Source organism: Danio rerio, chromosome 4 (assembly GCF_049306965.1).
Source record: "Danio rerio strain Tuebingen ecotype United States chromosome 4, GRCz12tu, whole genome shotgun sequence".
Taxonomy (NCBI): Eukaryota; Metazoa; Chordata; class Actinopteri; order Cypriniformes; family Danionidae; genus Danio; species Danio rerio.
The window spans coordinates 31,850,158-31,868,351 of NC_133179.1; the positions used below are offsets into that span (position 1 = coordinate 31,850,158).

General features: G+C 50.6%; 29 non-coding genes across 29 annotated transcripts; 17 read left to right on the forward strand and 12 right to left on the reverse strand.

The window, feature by feature from the left end:
- The first annotated feature begins 777 nt into the window (after window positions 1-777).
- trnag-ucc (transfer RNA glycine (anticodon UCC)) lies at window positions 778-849 on the forward strand. Its single transcript has one exon. It is a non-coding gene; the product is annotated as a tRNA-Gly (tRNA).
- An 87-nt stretch (window positions 850-936) lies between these two features.
- Window positions 937-1,008, reverse strand: trnad-guc (transfer RNA aspartic acid (anticodon GUC)). The gene has a single exon. It is a non-coding gene; the product is annotated as a tRNA-Asp (tRNA).
- An 850-nt stretch (window positions 1,009-1,858) lies between these two features.
- Window positions 1,859-1,930, forward strand: trnag-ucc (transfer RNA glycine (anticodon UCC)). The gene has a single exon. It is a non-coding gene; the product is annotated as a tRNA-Gly (tRNA).
- An 87-nt stretch (window positions 1,931-2,017) lies between these two features.
- trnad-guc (transfer RNA aspartic acid (anticodon GUC)) lies at window positions 2,018-2,089 on the reverse strand. The gene has a single exon. It is a non-coding gene; the product is annotated as a tRNA-Asp (tRNA).
- An 850-nt stretch (window positions 2,090-2,939) lies between these two features.
- On the forward strand, window positions 2,940-3,011 carry trnag-ucc (transfer RNA glycine (anticodon UCC)). The gene has a single exon. It is a non-coding gene; the product is annotated as a tRNA-Gly (tRNA).
- Window positions 3,012-3,098: 87 nt separating this feature from the next.
- On the reverse strand, window positions 3,099-3,170 carry trnad-guc (transfer RNA aspartic acid (anticodon GUC)). Its single transcript has one exon. It is a non-coding gene; the product is annotated as a tRNA-Asp (tRNA).
- An 849-nt stretch (window positions 3,171-4,019) lies between these two features.
- trnag-ucc (transfer RNA glycine (anticodon UCC)) lies at window positions 4,020-4,091 on the forward strand. The gene has a single exon. It is a non-coding gene; the product is annotated as a tRNA-Gly (tRNA).
- Window positions 4,092-4,178: 87 nt separating this feature from the next.
- On the reverse strand, window positions 4,179-4,250 carry trnad-guc (transfer RNA aspartic acid (anticodon GUC)). The gene has a single exon. It is a non-coding gene; the product is annotated as a tRNA-Asp (tRNA).
- Window positions 4,251-5,101: 851 nt separating this feature from the next.
- Window positions 5,102-5,173, forward strand: trnag-ucc (transfer RNA glycine (anticodon UCC)). Its single transcript has one exon. It is a non-coding gene; the product is annotated as a tRNA-Gly (tRNA).
- An 87-nt stretch (window positions 5,174-5,260) lies between these two features.
- Window positions 5,261-5,332, reverse strand: trnad-guc (transfer RNA aspartic acid (anticodon GUC)). Its single transcript has one exon. It is a non-coding gene; the product is annotated as a tRNA-Asp (tRNA).
- An 850-nt stretch (window positions 5,333-6,182) lies between these two features.
- Window positions 6,183-6,254, forward strand: trnag-ucc (transfer RNA glycine (anticodon UCC)). Its single transcript has one exon. It is a non-coding gene; the product is annotated as a tRNA-Gly (tRNA).
- Window positions 6,255-7,263: 1,009 nt separating this feature from the next.
- trnag-ucc (transfer RNA glycine (anticodon UCC)) lies at window positions 7,264-7,335 on the forward strand. Its single transcript has one exon. It is a non-coding gene; the product is annotated as a tRNA-Gly (tRNA).
- A 1,009-nt stretch (window positions 7,336-8,344) lies between these two features.
- On the forward strand, window positions 8,345-8,416 carry trnag-ucc (transfer RNA glycine (anticodon UCC)). Its single transcript has one exon. It is a non-coding gene; the product is annotated as a tRNA-Gly (tRNA).
- A 1,010-nt stretch (window positions 8,417-9,426) lies between these two features.
- On the forward strand, window positions 9,427-9,498 carry trnag-ucc (transfer RNA glycine (anticodon UCC)). Its single transcript has one exon. It is a non-coding gene; the product is annotated as a tRNA-Gly (tRNA).
- Window positions 9,499-9,585: 87 nt separating this feature from the next.
- On the reverse strand, window positions 9,586-9,657 carry trnad-guc (transfer RNA aspartic acid (anticodon GUC)). Its single transcript has one exon. It is a non-coding gene; the product is annotated as a tRNA-Asp (tRNA).
- An 850-nt stretch (window positions 9,658-10,507) lies between these two features.
- Window positions 10,508-10,579, forward strand: trnag-ucc (transfer RNA glycine (anticodon UCC)). The gene has a single exon. It is a non-coding gene; the product is annotated as a tRNA-Gly (tRNA).
- An 87-nt stretch (window positions 10,580-10,666) lies between these two features.
- Window positions 10,667-10,738, reverse strand: trnad-guc (transfer RNA aspartic acid (anticodon GUC)). Its single transcript has one exon. It is a non-coding gene; the product is annotated as a tRNA-Asp (tRNA).
- An 849-nt stretch (window positions 10,739-11,587) lies between these two features.
- trnag-ucc (transfer RNA glycine (anticodon UCC)) lies at window positions 11,588-11,659 on the forward strand. The gene has a single exon. It is a non-coding gene; the product is annotated as a tRNA-Gly (tRNA).
- Window positions 11,660-11,746: 87 nt separating this feature from the next.
- Window positions 11,747-11,818, reverse strand: trnad-guc (transfer RNA aspartic acid (anticodon GUC)). The gene has a single exon. It is a non-coding gene; the product is annotated as a tRNA-Asp (tRNA).
- An 850-nt stretch (window positions 11,819-12,668) lies between these two features.
- On the forward strand, window positions 12,669-12,740 carry trnag-ucc (transfer RNA glycine (anticodon UCC)). Its single transcript has one exon. It is a non-coding gene; the product is annotated as a tRNA-Gly (tRNA).
- A 1,006-nt stretch (window positions 12,741-13,746) lies between these two features.
- trnag-ucc (transfer RNA glycine (anticodon UCC)) lies at window positions 13,747-13,818 on the forward strand. The gene has a single exon. It is a non-coding gene; the product is annotated as a tRNA-Gly (tRNA).
- An 87-nt stretch (window positions 13,819-13,905) lies between these two features.
- trnad-guc (transfer RNA aspartic acid (anticodon GUC)) lies at window positions 13,906-13,977 on the reverse strand. The gene has a single exon. It is a non-coding gene; the product is annotated as a tRNA-Asp (tRNA).
- Window positions 13,978-14,827: 850 nt separating this feature from the next.
- trnag-ucc (transfer RNA glycine (anticodon UCC)) lies at window positions 14,828-14,899 on the forward strand. The gene has a single exon. It is a non-coding gene; the product is annotated as a tRNA-Gly (tRNA).
- Window positions 14,900-14,986: 87 nt separating this feature from the next.
- On the reverse strand, window positions 14,987-15,058 carry trnad-guc (transfer RNA aspartic acid (anticodon GUC)). Its single transcript has one exon. It is a non-coding gene; the product is annotated as a tRNA-Asp (tRNA).
- Window positions 15,059-15,907: 849 nt separating this feature from the next.
- On the forward strand, window positions 15,908-15,979 carry trnag-ucc (transfer RNA glycine (anticodon UCC)). Its single transcript has one exon. It is a non-coding gene; the product is annotated as a tRNA-Gly (tRNA).
- Window positions 15,980-16,066: 87 nt separating this feature from the next.
- Window positions 16,067-16,138, reverse strand: trnad-guc (transfer RNA aspartic acid (anticodon GUC)). The gene has a single exon. It is a non-coding gene; the product is annotated as a tRNA-Asp (tRNA).
- An 850-nt stretch (window positions 16,139-16,988) lies between these two features.
- On the forward strand, window positions 16,989-17,060 carry trnag-ucc (transfer RNA glycine (anticodon UCC)). Its single transcript has one exon. It is a non-coding gene; the product is annotated as a tRNA-Gly (tRNA).
- An 87-nt stretch (window positions 17,061-17,147) lies between these two features.
- trnad-guc (transfer RNA aspartic acid (anticodon GUC)) lies at window positions 17,148-17,219 on the reverse strand. Its single transcript has one exon. It is a non-coding gene; the product is annotated as a tRNA-Asp (tRNA).
- Window positions 17,220-18,069: 850 nt separating this feature from the next.
- Window positions 18,070-18,141, forward strand: trnag-ucc (transfer RNA glycine (anticodon UCC)). Its single transcript has one exon. It is a non-coding gene; the product is annotated as a tRNA-Gly (tRNA).
- Window positions 18,142-18,194: the final 53 nt, after the last annotated feature.

Consider the following 18,194-nt stretch of genomic DNA (forward strand, 5'->3'; position numbering starts at 1 on the left):
CAGCGCTGCCACTAAAGACCTTGGCAGACAGCAAGAGGAGGGCTGAAAACTGGGCTTGGACAGCTTTTTCTTCATTAATACTCCTTGCTTCTTTCTCAGTCTTGCACTGGTCATCAGCAGTAACTTGAACAGTGCATCACACAGGAGAACGTGATTAGCATGTTTTGCAGCAAACAAAGCACGCCATTCATTCTTACACACAGCCCAGCTTTTACTCCACAAAATGTCAGCTTGCCCTTTCACGAGCTGCATCCAGTCAACCCTTGCAATGACATTCAAACCGGGAGAGCTCATTACAGTGAACACTGGCTGACAGAAGATGAGAACTCCACCACTGCAGAGTGAAATTATCCACCTCTGTTGTTTTTTGGTGAGCTTGTGCCGTCGAACGATTTATCCAACCTCAACGTCGGAAAAAGATGGGATCCATACTTGACATTTTTGTTTTTCGCCCCCCACACAAAGAAACTCCTTGCTTGAAAGCTTTCATTTTCTACACTTCTGTGAGAGGATGTCCACAAGCGTTGGTAACATAGTGGTGAGCACAGCTGGCTTCCAAGCAGATTCCCAGCCAATGTGTTCCTTTTGGCTTCCGTTATGCTACATGGCCGGGCGGCACTCTTGTGAAGATGTCCCTGTGACATGTGGGTAGATCGGTGCATTTTGCGAAGGTTAGGATCCCTATGCCGAACATGTTTCGGTGCCGAACCCGGACAAAGAGGGATCCTTGGTTGAAGGCAGTCCTTTTTGAGTTCTTCTGGCAAAAGCTACCCGCAAGCGTTGGTGGTATAGTGGTGAGCATAGCTGCCTTCCAAGCAGTTGACCCGGGTTCGATTCCCGGCCAACGCATTTTCCTTTGGCTGCTGTATACGTCACGTCGGCCGACCACGCGCCTGTTAAAGGCAACCAACCGAAAAGTAAAAGGCAGACAAGGGCCTCCCCGTCGGGGAATCGAACCCCGGTTTTCCGCGTGACAGGCGGAGATACTGTCCACTATACTAACGAGGAGCTGCGGAGCTAAGGTGCCCGCTCCTGCCCCACGCAGATCAGCCACGTAATCCGGTCCTAGCAGCATTGTCTGCAGCGCTGCCACTAAAGACCTTGGCAGACAGCAAGAGGAGGGCTGAAAACTGGGCTTGGACAGCTTTTTCTTCATTAATACTCCTTGCTTCTTTCTCAGTCTTGCACTGGTCATCAGCAGTAACTTGAACAGTGCATCACACAGGAGAACGTGATTAGCATGTTTTGCAGCAAACAAAGCACGCCATTCATTCTTACACACAGCCCAGCTTTTACTCCACAAAATGTCAGCTTGCCCTTTCACGAGCTGCATCCAGTCAACCCTTGCAATGACATTCAAACCGGGGGAGCTCATTACAGAGAACACTGGCTGACAGAAGATGAGAACTCCACCACTGCAGAGTGAAATTATCCACCTCTGTTGTTTTTTGGTGAGCTTGTGCCGTCGAACGATTTATCCAACCTCAACGTCGGAAAAAGATGGGATCCATACTTGACATTTTTGTTTTTCGCCCCCCACACAAAGAAACTCCTTGCTTGAAAGCTTTCATTTTCTACACTTCTGTGAGAGGATGTCCACAAGCGTTGGTAACATAGTGGTGAGCACAGCTGGCTTCCAAGCAGATTCCCAGCCAATGTGTTCCTTTTGGCTTCCGTTATGCTACATGGCCGGGCGGCACTCTTGTGAAGATGTCCCTGTGACATGTGGGTAGATCGGTGCATTTTGCGAAGGTTAGGATCCCTATGCCGAACATGTTTCGGTGCCGAACCCGGACAAAGAGGGATCCTTGATTGAAGGCAGTCCTTTTTGAGTTCTTCTGGCAAAAGCTACCCGCAAGCGTTGGTGGTATAGTGGTGAGCATAGCTGCCTTCCAAGCAGTTGACCCGGGTTCGATTCCCGGCCAACGCATTTTCCTTTGGCTGCTGTATACGTCACGTCGGCCGACGACGCGCCTGTTAAAGGCAACCAACCGAAAAGTAAAAGGCAGACAAGGGCCTCCCCGTCGGGGAATCGAACCCCGGTCTTCCGCGTGACAGGCGGAGATACTGTCCACTATACTAACGAGGAGCTGCGGAGCTAAGGTGCCCGCTCCTGCCCCACGCAGATCAGCCACGTAATCCGGTCCTAGCAGCATTGTCTGCAGCGCTGCCACTAAAGACCTTGGCAGACAGCAAGAGGAGGGCTGAAAACTGGGCTTGGACAGCTTTTTCTTCATTAATACTCCTTGCTTCTTTCTCAGTCTTGCACTGGTCATCAGCAGTAACTTGAACAGTGCATCACACAGGAGAACGTGATTAGCATGTTTTGCAGCAAACAAAGCACGCCATTCATTCTTACACACAGCCCAGCTTTTACTCCACAAAATGTCAGCTTGCCCTTTCACGAGCTGCATCCAGTCAACCCTTGCAATGACATTCAAACCGGGGGAGCTCATTACAGTGAACACTGGCTGACAGAAGATGAGAACTCCACCACTGCAGAGTGAAATTATCCACCTCTGTTGTTTTTTGGTGAGCTTGTGCCGTCGAACGATTTATCCAACCTCAACGTCGGAAAAAGATGGGATCCATACTTGACATTTTTGTTTTTCGCCCCCCACACAAAGAAACTCCTTGCTTGAAAGCTTTTATTTTCTACACTTCTGTGAGAGGATGTCCACAAGCGTTGGTAACATAGTGGTGAGCACAGCTGGCTTCCAAGCAGATTCCCAGCCAATGTGTTCCTTTTGGCTTCCGTTATGCTACATGGCCGGGCGGCACTCTTGTGAAGATGTCCCTGTGACATGTGGGTAGATCGGTGCATTTTGCGAAGGTTAGGATCCCTATGCCGAACATGTTTCGGTGCCGAACCCGGACAAAGAGGGATCCTTGGTTGAAGGCAGTCCTTTTTGAGTTCTTCTGGCAAAAACTGCCCGCAAGCGTTGGTGGTATAGTGGTGAGCATAGCTGCCTTCCAAGCAGTTGACCCGGGTTCGATTCCCGGCCAACGCGTTTTCCTTTGGCTGCTGTATACGTCACGTCGGCCGACGACGCGCTTGTTAAAGGCAACCAACCGAAAAGTAAAAGGCAGACAAGGGCCTCCCCGTCGGGGAATCGAACCCCGGTCTTCCGCGTGACAGGCGGAGATACTGTCCACTATACTAACGAGGAGCTGCGGAGCTAAGGTGCCCGCTCCTGCCCCACGCAGATCAGCCACGTAATCCGGTCCTAGCAGCATTGTCTGCAGCGCTGCCACTAAAGACCTTGGCAGACAGCAAGAGGAGGGCTGAAAACTGGGCTTGGACAGCTTTTTCTTCATTAATACTCCTTGCTTCTTTCTCAGTCTTGCACTGGTCATCAGCAGTAACTTGAACAGTGCATCACACAGGAGAACGTGATTAGCATGTTTTGCAGCAAACAAAGCACGCCATTCATTCTTACACACAGCCCAGCTTTTACTCCACAAAATGTCAGCTTGCCCTTTCACGAGCTGCATCCAGTCAACCCTTGCAATGACATTCAAACCGGGGGAGCTCATTACAGTGAACACTGGCTGACAGAAGATGAGAACTCCACCACTGCAGAGTGAAATTATCCACCTCTGTTGTTTTTTGGTGAGCTTGTGCCGTCGAACGATTTATCCAACCTCAACGTCGGAAAAAGATGGGATCCATACTTGACATTTTTGTTTTTCGCCCCCCACACAAAGAAACTCCTTGCTTGAAAGCTTTCATTTTCTACACTTCTGTGAGAGGATGTCCACAAGCGTTGGTAACATAGTGGTGAGCACAGCTGGCTTCCAAGCAGATTCCCAGCCAATGTGTTCCTTTTGGCTTCCGTTATGCTACATGGCCGGGCGGCACTCTTGTGAGGATGTCCCTGTGACATGTGGGTAGATCGGTGCATTTTGCGAAGGTTAGGATCCCTATGCCGAACATGTTTCGGTGCCGAACCCGGACAAAGAGGGATCCTTGGTTGAAGGCAGTCCTTTTTGAGTTCTTCTGGCAAAGCTGCCCGCAAGCGTTGGTGGTATAGTGGTGAGCATAGCTGCCTTCCAAGCAGTTGACCCGGGTTCGATTCCCGGCCAACGCATTTTCCTTTGGCTGCTGTATACGTCACGTCGGCCGATGACGCGCTTGTTAAAGGCAACCAACCGAAAAGTAAAAGGCAGACAAGGGCCTCCCCGTCGGGGAATCGAACCCCGGTCTTCCGCGTGACAGGCGGAGATACTGTCCACTATACTAACGAGGAGCTGCGGAGCTAAGGTGCCCGCTCCTGCCCCACGCAGATCAGCCACGTAATCCGGTCCTAGCAGCATTGTCTGCAGCGCTGCCACTAAAGACCTTGGCAGACAGCAAGAGGAGGGCTGAAAACTGGGCTTGGACAGCTTTTTCTTCATTAATACTCCTTGCTTCTTTCTCAGTCTTGCACTGGTCATCAGCAGTAACTTGAACAGTGCATCACACAGGAGAACGTGATTAGCATGTTTTGCAGCAAACAAAGCACGCCATTCATTCTTACACACAGCCCAGCTTTTACTCCACAAAATGTCAGCTTGCCCTTTCACGAGCTGCATCCAGTCAACCCTTGCAATGACATTCAAACCGGGGGAGCTCATTACAGTGAACACTGGCTGACAGAAGATGAGAACTCCACCACTGCAGAGTGAAATTATCCACCTCTGTTGTTTTTTGGTGAGCTTGTGCCGTCGAACGATTTATCCAACCTCAACGTCGGAAAAAGATGGGATCCATACTTGACATTTTTGTTTTTCGCCCCCCACACAAAGAAACTCCTTGCTTGAAAGCTTTCATTTTCTACACTTCTGTGAGAGGATGTCCACAAGCGTTGGTAACATAGTGGTGAGCACAGCTGGCTTCCAAGCAGATTCCCAGCCAATGTGTTCCTTTTGGCTTCCGTTATGCTACATGGCCGGGCGGCACTCTTGTGAGGATGTCCCTGTGACATGTGGGTAGATCGGTGCATTTTGCGAAGGTTAGGATTCCTATGCCGAACATGTTTCGGTGCCGAACCCGGACAAAGAGGGATCCTTGGTTGAAGGCAGTCCTTTTTGAGTTCTTCTGGCAAAAGCTGCCCGCAAAGCGTTGGTGGTATAGTGGTGAGCATAGCTGCCTTCCAAGCAGTTGACCCGGGTTCGATTCCCGGCCAACGCATTTTCCTTTGGCTGCTGTATACGTCACGTCGGCCGATGACGCGGTTGTTAAAGGCAACCAACCGAAAAGTAAAAGGCAGACAAGGGCCTCCCCGTCGGGGAATCGAACCCCGGTCTTCCGCGTGACAGGCGGAGATACTGTCCACTATACTAACGAGGAGCTGCGGAGCTAAGGTGCCCGCTCCTGCCCCACGCAGATCAGCCACGTAATCCGGTCCTAGCAGCATTGTCTGCAGCGCTGCCACTAAAGACCTTGGCAGACAGCAAGAGGAGGGCTGAAAACTGGGCTTGGACAGCTTTTTCTTCATTAATACTCCTTGCTTCTTTCTCAGTCTTGCACTGGTCATCAGCAGTAACTTGAACAGTGCATCACACAGGAGAACGTGATTAGCATGTTTTGCAGCAAACAAAGCACGCCATTCATTCTTACACACAGCCCAGCTTTTACTCCACAAAATGTCAGCTTGCCCTTTCACGAGCTGCATCCAGTCAACCCTTGGAATGACATTCAAACCGGGGGAGCTCATTACAGTGAACACTGGCTGACAGAAGATGAGAACTCCACCACTGCAGAGTGAAATTATCCACCTCTGTTGTTTTTTGGTGAGCTTGTGCCGTCGAACGATTTATCCAACCTCAACGTCGGAAAAAGATGGGATCCATACTTGACATTTTTGTTTTTCGCCCCCCACACAAAGAAACTCCTTGCTTGAAAGCTTTCATTTTCTACACTTCTGTGAGAGGATGTCCACAAGCGTTGGTAACATAGTGGTGAGCACAGCTGGCTTCCAAGCAGATTCCCAGCCAATGTGTTCCTTTTGGCTTCCGTTATGCTACATGGCCGGGCGGCACTCTTGTGAGGATGTCCCTGTGACATGTGGGTAGATCGGTGCATTTTGCGAAGGTTAGGATCCCTATGCCGAACATGTTTCGGTGCCGAACCCGGACAAAGAGGGATCCTTGGTTGAAGGCAGTCCTTTTTGAGTTCTTCTGGCAAAAGCTGCCCGCAAGCGTTGGTGGTATAGTGGTGAGCATAGCTGCCTTCCAAGCAGTTGACCCGGGTTCGATTCCCGGCCAACGCATTTTCCTTTGGCTGCTGTATACGTCACGTCGGCCGATGACGCACTTGTTAAAGGCAACCAACCGAAAAGTAAAAGGCAGACAAGGGCCTCCCCGTCGGGGAATCGAAACCCGGTCTTCCGCGTGACAGGCGGAGATACTGTCCACTATACTAACGAGGAGCTGCGGAGCTAAGGTGCCCGCTCCTGCGCCACGCAGATCAGCCACGTAATCCGGTCCTAGCAGCATTGTCTGCAGCGCTGCCACTAAAGACCTTGGCAGACAGCAAGAGGAGGGCTGAAAACTGGGCTTGGACAGCTTTTTCTTCATTAATACTCCTTGCTTCTTTCTCAGTCTTGCACTGGTCATCAGCAGTAACTTGAACAGTGCATCACACAGGAGAACGTGATTAGCATGTTTTGCAGCAAACAAAGCACGCCATTCATTCTTACACACAGCCCAGCTTTTACTCCACAAAATGTCAGCTTGCCCTTTCACGAGCTGCATGCAGTCAACCCTTGCAATGACATTCAAACCGGGGGAGCTCATTACAGTGAACACTGGCTGACAGAAGATGAGAACTCCACCACTGCAGAGTGAAATTATCCACCTCTGTTGTTTTTTGGTGAGCTTGTGCCGTCGAACGATTTATCCAACCTCAACGTCGGAAAAAGATGGGATCCATACTTGACATTTTTGTTTTTCGCCCCCCACACAAAGAAACTCCTTGCTTGAAAGCTTTCATTTTCTACACTTCTGTGAGAGGATGTCCACAAGCGTTGGTAACATAGTGGTGAGCACAGCTGGCTTCCTAGCAGATTCCCAGCCAATGTGTTCCTTTTGGCTTCCGTTATGCTACATGGCCGGGCGGCACTCTTGTGAGGATGTCCCTGTGACATGTGGGTAGATCGGTGCATTTTGCGAAGGTTAGGATCCCTATGCCGAACATGTTTCGGTGCCGAACCCGGACAAAGAGGGATCCTTGGTTGAAGGCAGTCCTTTTTGAGTTCTTCTGGCAAAAGCTGCCCGCAAGCGTTGGTGGTATAGTGGTGAGCATAGCTGCCTTCCAAGCAGTTGACCCGGGTTCGATTCCCGGCCAACGCATTTTCCTTTGGCTGCTGTATACGTCACGTCGGCCGATGACGCGCTTGTTAAAGGCAACCAACCGAAAAGTAAAAGGCAGACATGGGCCTCCCCGTCGGAGAATCGAACCCAGGTCTTCCGCGTGACAGGCGGAGATACTGTCCACTATACTAACGAGGAGCTGCGGAGCTACGGTGCCCGCTCCAGCCCCACGCAGATCAGCCACGTAATCCGGTCCTAGCAGCATTGTCTGCAGCGCTGCCACTAAAGACCTTGGCAGACAGCAAGAGGAGGGCTGAAAACTGGGCTTGGACAGCTTTTTCTTCATTAATACTCCTTGCTTCTTTCTCAGTCTTGCACTGGTCATCAGCAGTAACTTGAACAGTGCATCACACAGGAGAACGTAATTAGCATGTTTTGCAGCAAACAAAGCACGCCATTCATTCTTACACACAGCCCAGCTTTTACTCCACAAAATGTCAGCTTGCCCTTTCACGAGCTGCATCCAGTCAACCCTTGCAATGACATTCAAACCGGGGGAGCTCATTACAGTGAACACTGGCTGACAGAAGATGAGAACTCCACCACTGCAGAGTGAAATTATCCACCTCTGTTGTTTTTTGGTGAGCTTGTGCCGTCGAACGATTTATCCAACCTCAACGTCGGAAAAAGATGGGATCCATACTTGACATTTTTGTTTTTCGCCCCCCACACAAAGAAACTCCTTGCTTGAAAGCTTTCATTTTCTACACTTCTGTGAGAGGATGTCCACAAGCGTTGGTAACATAGTGGTGAGCACAGCTGGCTTCCTAGCAGATTCCCAGCCAATGTGTTCCTTTTGGCTTCCGTTATGCTACATGGCCGGGCGGCACTCTTGTGAGGATGTCCCTGTGACATGTGGGTAGATCGGTGCATTTTGCGAAGGTTAGGATCCCTATGCCGAACATGTTTCGGTGCCGAACCCGGACAAAGAGGGATCCTTGGTTGAAGGCAGTCCTTTTTGAGTTCTTCTGGCAAAAGCTGCCCGCAAGCGTTGGTGGTATAGTGGTGAGCATAGCTGCCTTCCAAGCAGTTGACCCGGGTTCGATTCCCGGCCAACGCATTTTCCTTTGGCTGCTGTATACGTCACGTCGGCCGATGACGCGCTTGTTAAAGGCAACCAACCGAAAAGTAAAAGGCAGACATGGGCCTCCCCGTCGGAGAATCGAACCCAGGTCTTCCGCGTGACAGGCGGAGATACTGTCCACTATACTAACGAGGAGCTGCGGAGCTACGGTGCCCGCTCCAGCCCCACGCAGATCAGCCACGTAATCCGGTCCTAGCAGCATTGTCTGCAGCGCTGCCACTAAAGACCTTGGCAGACAGCAAGAGGAGGGCTGAAAACTGGGCTTGGACAGCTTTTTCTTCATTAATACTCCTTGCTTCTTTCTCAGTCTTGCACTGGTCATCAGCAGTAACTTGAACAGTGCATCACACAGGAGAACGTAATTAGCATGTTTTGCAGCAAACAAAGCACGCCATTCATTCTTACACACAGCCCAGCTTTTACTCCACAAAATGTCAGCTTGCCCTTTCACGAGCTGCATCCAGTCAACCCTTGCAATGACATTCAAACCGGGGGGAGCTCATTACAGTGAACACTGGCTGACAGAAGATGAGAACTCCACCACTGCAGAGTGAAATTATCCACCTCTGTTGTTTTTTGGTGAGCTTGTGCCGTCGAACGATTTATCCAACCTCAACGTCGGAAAAAGATGGGATCCATACTTGACATTTTTGTTTTTCGCCCCCCACACAAAGAAACTCCTTGCTTGAAAGCTTTCATTTTCTACACTTCTGTGAGAGGATGTCCACAAGCGTTGGTAACATAGTGGTGAGCACAGCTGGCTTCCAAGCAGATTCCCAGCCAATGTGTTCCTTTTGGCTTCCGTTATGCTACATGGCCGGGCGGCACTCTTGTGAGGATGTCCCTGTGACATGTGGGTAGATCGGTGCATTTTGCGAAGGTTAGGATCCCTATGCCGAACATGTTTCGGTGCCGAACCCGGACAAAGAGGGATCCTTGGTTGAAGGCAGTCCTTTTTGAGTTCTTCTGGCAAAAGCTGCCCGCAAGCGTTGGTGGTATAGTGGTGAGCATAGCTGCCTTCCAAGCAGTTGACCCGGGTTCGATTCCCGGCCAACGCATTTTCCTTTGGCTGCTGTATACGTCACGTCGGCCGATGACGCGCTTGTTAAAGGCAACCAACCGAAAAGTAAAAGGCAGACAAGGGCCTCCCCGTCGGGGAATCGAACCCCGGTCTTCCGCGTGACAGGCGGAGATACTGTCCACTATACTAACGAGGAGCTGCGGAGCTAAGGTGCCCGCTCCTGCGCCACGCAGATCAGCCACGTAATCCGGTCCTAGCAGCATTGTCTGCAGCGCTGCCACTAAAGACCTTGGCAGACAGCAAGAGGAGGGCTGAAAACTGGGCTTGGACAGCTTTTTCTTCATTAATACTCCTTGCTTCTTTCTCAGTCTTGCACTGGTCATCAGCAGTAACTTGAACAGTGCATCACACAGGAGAACGTGATTAGCATGTTTTGCAGCAAACAAAGCACGCCATTCATTCTTACACACAGCCCAGCTTTTACTCCACAAAATGTCAGCTTGCCCTTTCACGAGCTGCATGCAGTCAACCCTTGCAATGACATTCAAACCGGGGGAGCTCATTACAGTGAACACTGGCTGACAGAAGATGAGAACTCCACCACTGCAGAGTGAAATTATCCACCTCTGTTGTTTTTTGGTGAGCTTGTGCCGTCGAACGATTTATCCAACCTCAACGTCGGAAAAAGATGGGATCCATACTTGACATTTTTGTTTTTCGCCCCCCACACAAAGAAACTCCTTGCTTGAAAGCTTTCATTTTCTACACTTCTGTGAGAGGATGTCCACAAGCGTTGGTAACATAGTGGTGAGCACAGCTGGCTTCCTAGCAGATTCCCAGCCAATGTGTTCCTTTTGGCTTCCGTTATGCTACATGGCCGGGCGGCACTCTTGTGAGGATGTCCCTGTGACATGTGGGTAGATCGGTGCATTTTGCGAAGGTTAGGATCCCTATGCCGAACATGTTTCGGTGCCGAACCCGGACAAAGAGGGATCCTTGGTTGAAGGCAGTCCTTTTTGAGTTCTTCTGGCAAAAGCTGCCCGCAAGCGTTGGTGGTATAGTGGTGAGCATAGCTGCCTTCCAAGCAGTTGACCCGGGTTCGATTCCCGGCCAACGCATTTTCCTTTGGCTGCTGTATACGTCACGTCGGCCGATGACGCGCTTGTTAAAGGCAACCAACCGAAAAGTAAAAGGCAGACATGGGCCTCCCCGTCGGGGAATCGAACCCCGGTCTTCCGCGTGACAGGCGGAGATACTGTCCACTATACTAACGAGGAGCTCAGAGCTAAGGTGCCCGCTCCTGCCCCACGCAGATCAGCCACGTAATCCGGTCCTAGCAGCATTGTCTGCAGCGCTGCCACTAAAGACCTTGGCAGACAGCAAGAGGAGGGCTGAAAACTGGGCTTGGACAGCTTTTTCTTCATTAATACTCCTTGCTTCTTTCTCAGTCTTGCACTGGTCATCAGCAGTAACTTGAACAGTGCATCACACAGGAGAACGTGATTAGCATGTTTTGCAGCACACAAAGCACGCCATTCATTCTTACACACAGCCCAGCTTTTACTCCACAAAATGTCAGCTTGCCCTTTCACGAGCTGCATGCAGTCAACCCTTGCAATGACATTCAAACCGGGGGAGCTCATTACAGTGAACACTGGCTGACAGAAGATGAGAACTCCACCACTGCAGAGTGAAATTATCCACCTCTGTTGTTTTTTGGTGAGCTTGTGCCGTCGAACGATTTATCCAACCTCAACGTCGGAAAAAGATGGGATCCATACTTGACATTTTTGTTTTTCGCCCCCCACACAAAGAAACTCCTTGCTTGAAAGCTTTCATTTTCTACACTTCTGTGAGAGGATGTCCACAAGCGTTGGTAACATAGTGGTGAGCACAGCTGGCTTCCAAGCAGATTCCCAGCCAATGTGTTCCTTTTGGCTTCCGTTATGCTACATGGCCGGGCGGCACTCTTGTGAGGATGTCCCTGTGACATGTGGGTAGATCGGTGCATTTTGCGAAGGTTAGGATCCCTATGCCGAACATGTTTCGGTGCCGAACCCGGACAAAGAGGGATCCTTGGTTGAAGGCAGTTCTTTTTGAGTTCTTCTGGCAAAAGCTGCCCGCAAGCGTTGGTGGTATAGTGGTGAGCATAGCTGCCTTCCAAGCAGTTGACCCGGGTTCGATTCCCGGCCAACGCATTTTCCTTTGGCTGCTGTATACGTCACGTCGGCCGATGACGCGCTTGTTAAAGGCAACCAACCGAAAAGTAAAAGGCAGACAAGGGCCTCCCCGTCGGGGAATCGAACCCCGGTCTTCCGCGTGACAGGCGGAGATACTGTCCACTATACTAACGAGGAGCTGCGGAGCTAAGGTGCCCGCTCCTGCCCCACGCAGATCAGCCACGTAATCCGGTCCTAGCAGCATTGTCTGCAGCGCTGCCACTAAAGACCTTGGCAGACAGCAAGAGGAGGGCTGAAAACTGGGCTTGGACAGCTTTTTCTTCATTAATACTCCATGCTTCTTTCTCAGTCTTGCACTGGTCATCAGCAGTAACTTGAACAGTGCATCACACAGGAGAACGTGATTAGCATGTTTTGCAGCAAACAAAGCACGCCATTCATTCTTACACACAGCCCAGCTTTTACTCCACAAAATGTCAGCTTGCCCTTTCACGAGCTGCATCCAGTCAACCATTGCAATGACATTCAAACCGGGGGAGCTCATTACAGTGAACACTGGCTGACAGAAGATGAGAACTCCACCACTGCAGAGTGAAATTATCCACCTCTGTTGTTTTTTGGTGAGCTTGTGCCGTCGAACGATTTATCCAACCTCAACGTCGGAAAAAGATGGGATCCATACTTGACATTTTTGTTTTTCGCCCCCCACACAAAGAAACTCCTTGCTTGAAAGCTTTCATTTTCTACACTTCTGTGAGAGGATGTCCACAAGCGTTGGTAACATAGTGGTGAGCACAGCTGGCTTCCAAGCAGATTCCCAGCCAATGTGTTCCTTTTGGCTTCCGTTATGCTACATGGCCGGGCGGCACTCTTGTGAGGATGTCCCTGTGACATGTGGGTAGATCGGTGCATTTTGCGAAGGTTAGGATCCCTATGCCGAACATGTTTCGGTGCCGAACCCGGACAAAGAGGGATCCTTGGTTGAAGGCAGTCCTTTTTGAGTTCTTCTGGCAAAAGCTGCCCGCAAGCGTTGGTGGTATAGTGGTGAGCATAGCTGCCTTCCAAGCAGTTGACCCGGGTTCGATTCCCGGCCAACGCATTTTCCTTTGGCTGCTGTATACGTCACGTCGGCCGATGACGCGCTTGTTAAAGGCAACCAACCGAAAAGTAAAAGGCAGACAAGGGCCTCCCCGTCGGGGAAAACCCCCGTCTTCCGCGTGACAGGCGGAGATACTGTCCACTATACTAACGAGGAGCTGCGGAGCTAAGGTGCCCGCTCCTGCCCCACGCAGATCAGCCACGTAATCCGGTCCTAGCAGCATTGTCTGCAGCGCTGCCACTAAAGACCTTGGCAGACAGCAAGAGGAGGGCTGAAAACTGGGCTTGGACAGCTTTTGCTTCATTAATACTCCTTGCTTCTTTCTCAGTCTTGCACTGGTCATCAGCAGTAACTTGAACAGTGCATCACACAGGAGAACGTGATTAGCATGTTTTGCAGCAAACAAAGCACGCCATTCATTCTTACACACAGCCCAGCTTTTACTCCACAAAATGTCAGCTTGCCCTTTCACGAGCTGCATCCAGTCAACCCTTGGAATGACATTCAAACCGGGGGAGCTCATTACAGTGAACACTGGCTGACAGAAGATGAGAACTCCACCACTGCAGAGTGAAATTATCCACCTCTGTTGTTTTTTGGTGAGCTTGTGCCGTCGAACGATTTATCCAACCTCAACGTCGGAAAAAGATGGGATCCATACTTGACATTTTTGTTTTTCGCCCCCCACACAAAGAAACTCCTTGCTTGAAAGCTTTCATTTTCTACACTTCTGTGAGAGGATGTCCACAAGCGTTGGTAACATAGTGGTGAGCACAGCTGGCTTCCAAGCAGATTCCCAGCCAATGTGTTCCTTTTGGCTTCCGTTATGCTACATGGCCGGGCGGCACTCTTGTGAGGATGTCCCTGTGACATGTGGGTAGATCGGTGCATTTTGCGAAGGTTAGGATCCCTATGCCGAACATGTTTCGGTGCCGAACCCGGACAAAGAGGGATCCTTGGTTGAAGGCAGTCCTTTTTGAGTTCTTCTGGCAAAAGCTGCCCGCAAGCGTTGGTGGTATAGTGGTGAGCATAGCTGCCTTCCAAGCAGTTGACCCGGGTTCGATTCCCGGCCAACGCATTTTCCTTTGGCTGCTGTATACGTCACGTCGGCCGATGACGCGCTTGTTAAAGGCAACCAACCGAAAAGTAAAAGGCAGACAAGGGCCTCCCCGTCGGGGAATCGAACCCCGGTCTTCCGCGTGACAGGCGGAGATACTGTCCACTATACTAACGAGGAGCTGCGGAGCTAAGGTGCCCGCTCCTGCGCCACGCAGATCAGCCACGTAATCCGGTCCTAGCAGCATTGTCTGCAGCGCTGCCACTAAAGACCTTGGCAGACAGCAAGAGGAGGGCTGAAAACTGGGCTTGGACAGCTTTTTCTTCATTAATACTCCTTGCTTCTTTCTCAGTCTTGCACTGGTCATCAGCAGTAACTTGAACAGTGCATCACACAGGAGAACGTGATTAGCATGTTTTGCAGCAAACAAAGCACGCCATTCATTCTTACACACAGCCCAGCTTTTACTCCACAAAATGTCAGCTTGCCCTTTCACGAGCTGCATCCAGTCAACCATTGCAATGACATTCAAACCGGGGGAGCTCATTACAGTGAACACTGGCTGACAGAAGATGAGAACTCCACCACTGCAGAGTGAAATTATCCACCTCTGTTGTTTTTTGGTGAGCTTGTGCCGTCGAACGATTTATCCAACCTCAACGTCGGAAAAAGATGGGATCCATACTTGACATTTTTGTTTTTCGCCCCCCACACAAAGAAACTCCTTGCTTGAAAGCTTTCATTTTCTACACTTCTGTGAGAGGATGTCCACAAGCGTTGGTAACATAGTGGTGAGCACAGCTGGCTTCCAAGCAGATTCCCAGCCAATGTGTTCCTTTTGGCTTCCGTTATGCTACATGGCCGGGCGGCACTCTTGTGAGGATGTCCCTGTGACATGTGGGTAGATCGGTGCATTTTGCGAAGGTTAGGATCCCTATGCCGAACATGTTTCGGTGCCGAACCCGGACAAAGAGGGATCCTTGGTTGAAGGCAGTCCTTTTTGAGTTCTTCTGGCAAAAGCTGCCCGCAAGCGTTGGTGGTATAGTGGTGAGCATAGCTGCCTTCCAAGCAGTTGACCCGGGTTCGATTCCCGGCCAACGCATTTTCCTTTGGCTGCTGTATACGTCACGTCGGCCGACGACGCGCCTGTTAAAGGCAACCAACCGAAAAGTAAAAGGCAGACAAGAGCCTCCCCGTCGGGGAATCGAACCCCGGTCTTCCGCGTGACAGGCGGAGATACTGTCCACTATACTAACGAGGAGCTGCGGAGCTAAGTGCCCGCTCCTGCCCCATCCAGATCAGCCACGTAATCCGGTCCTAGCAGCATTGTCTGCAGCGCTGCCACTAAAGACCTTGGCAGACAGCAAGAGGAGGGCTGAAAACTGGGCTTGGACAGCTTTTTCTTCATTAATACTCCTTGCTTCTTTCTCAGTCTTGCACTGGTCATCAGCAGTAACTTGAACAGTGCATCACACAGGAGAACGTGATTAGCATGTTTTGCAGCAAACAAAGCACGCCATTCATTCTTACACACAGCCCAGCTTTTACTCCACAAAATGTCAGCTTGCCCTTTCACGAGCTGCATCCAGTCAACCCTTGCAATGACATTCAAACCGGGAGAGCTCATTACAGTGAACACTGGCTGACAGAAGATGAGAACTCCACCACTGCAGAGTGAAATTATCCACCTCTGTTGTTTTTTGGTGAGCTTGTGCCGTCGAACGATTTATCCAACCTCAACGTCGGAAAAAGATGGGATCCATACTTGACATTTTTGTTTTTCGCCCCCCACACAAAGAAACTCCTTGCTTGAAAGCTTTCATTTTCTACACTTCTGTGAGAGGATGTCCACAAGCGTTGGTAACATAGTGGTGAGCACAGCTGGCTTCCAAGCAGATTCCCAGCCAATGTGTTCCTTTTGGCTTCCGTTATGCTACATGGCCGGGCGGCACTCTTGTGAAGATGTCCCTGTGACATGTGGGTAGATCGGTGCATTTTGCGAAGGTTAGGATCCCTATGCCGAACATGTTTCGGTGCCGAACCCGGACAAAGAGGGATCCTTGGTTGAAGGCAGTCCTTTTTGAGTTCTTCTGGCAAAAGCTACCCGCAAGCGTTGGTGGTATAGTGGTGAGCATAGCTGCCTTCCAAGCAGTTGACCCGGGTTCGATTCCCGGCCAACGCATTTTCCTTTGGCTGCTGTATACGTCACGTCGGCCGACCACGCGCCTGTTAAAGGCAACCAACCGAAAAGTAAAAGGCAGACAAGGGCCTCCCCGTCGGGGAATCGAACCCCGGTTTTCCGCGTGACAGGCGGAGATACTGTCCACTATACTAACGAGGAGCTGCGGAGCTAAGGTGCCCGCTCCTGCCCCACGCAGATCAGCCACGTAATCCGGTCCTAGCAGCATTGTCTGCAGCGCTGCCACTAAAGACCTTGGCAGACAGCAAGAGGAGGGCTGAAAACTGGGCTTGGACAGCTTTTTCTTCATTAATACTCCTTGCTTCTTTCTCAGTCTTGCACTGGTCATCAGCAGTAACTTGAACAGTGCATCACACAGGAGAACGTGATTAGCATGTTTTGCAGCAAACAAAGCACGCCATTCATTCTTACACACAGCCCAGCTTTTACTCCACAAAATGTCAGCTTGCCCTTTCACGAGCTGCATCCAGTCAACCCTTGCAATGACATTCAAACCGGGGGAGCTCATTACAGAGAACACTGGCTGACAGAAGATGAGAACTCCACCACTGCAGAGTGAAATTATCCACCTCTGTTGTTTTTTGGTGAGCTTGTGCCGTCGAACGATTTATCCAACCTCAACGTCGGAAAAAGATGGGATCCATACTTGACATTTTTGTTTTTCGCCCCCCACACAAAGAAACTCCTTGCTTGAAAGCTTTCATTTTCTACACTTCTGTGAGAGGATGTCCACAAGCGTTGGTAACATAGTGGTGAGCACAGCTGGCTTCCAAGCAGATTCCCAGCCAATGTGTTCCTTTTGGCTTCCGTTATGCTACATGGCCGGGCGGCACTCTTGTGAAGATGTCCCTGTGACATGTGGGTAGATCGGTGCATTTTGCGAAGGTTAGGATCCCTATGCCGAACATGTTTCGGTGCCGAACCCGGACAAAGAGGGATCCTTGATTGAAGGCAGTCCTTTTTGAGTTCTTCTGGCAAAAGCTACCCGCAAGCGTTGGTGGTATAGTGGTGAGCATAGCTGCCTTCCAAGCAGTTGACCCGGGTTCGATTCCCGGCCAACGCATTTTCCTTTGGCTGCTGTATACGTCACGTCGGCCGACGACGCGCCTGTTAAAGGCAACCAACCGAAAAGTAAAAGGCAGACAAGGGCCTCCCCGTCGGGGAATCGAACCCCGGTCTTCCGCGTGACAGGCGGAGATACTGTCCACTATACTAACGAGGAGCTGCGGAGCTAAGGTGCCCGCTCCTGCCCCACGCAGATCAGCCACGTAATCCGGTCCTAGCAGCATTGTCTGCAGCGCTGCCACTAAAGACCTTGGCAGACAGCAAGAGGAGGGCTGAAAACTGGGCTTGGACAGCTTTTTCTTCATTAATACTCCTTGCTTCTTTCTCAGTCTTGCACTGGTCATCAGCAGTAACTTGAACAGTGCATCACACAGGAGAACGTGATTAGCATGTTTTGCAGCAAACAAAGCACGCCATTCATTCTTACACACAGCCCAGCTTTTACTCCACAAAATGTCAGCTTGCCCTTTCACGAGCTGCATCCAGTCAACCCTTGCAATGACATTCAAACCGGGGGAGCTCATTACAGTGAACACTGGCTGACAGAAGATGAGAACTCCACCACTGCAGAGTGAAATTATCCACCTCTGTTGTTTTTTGGTGAGCTTGTGCCGTCGAACGATTTATCCAACCTCAACGTCGGAAAAAGATGGGATCCATACTTGACATTTTTGTTTTTCGCCCCCCACACAAAGAAACTCCTTGCTTGAAAGCTTTTATTTTCTACACTTCTGTGAGAGGATGTCCACAAGCGTTGGTAACATAGTGGTGAGCACAGCTGGCTTCCAAGCAGATTCCCAGCCAATGTGTTCCTTTTGGCTTCCGTTATGCTACATGGCCGGGCGGCACTCTTGTGAAGATGTCCCTGTGACATGTGGGTAGATCGGTGCATTTTGCGAAGGTTAGGATCCCTATGCCGAACATGTTTCGGTGCCGAACCCGGACAAAGAGGGATCCTTGGTTGAAGGCAGTCCTTTTTGAGTTCTTCTGGCAAAAACTGCCCGCAAGCGTTGGTGGTATAGTGGTGAGCATAGCTGCCTTCCAAGCAGTTGACCCGGGTTCGATTCCCGGCCAACGCGTTTTCCTTTGGCTGCTGTATACGTCACGTCGGCCGACGACGCGCTTGTTAAAG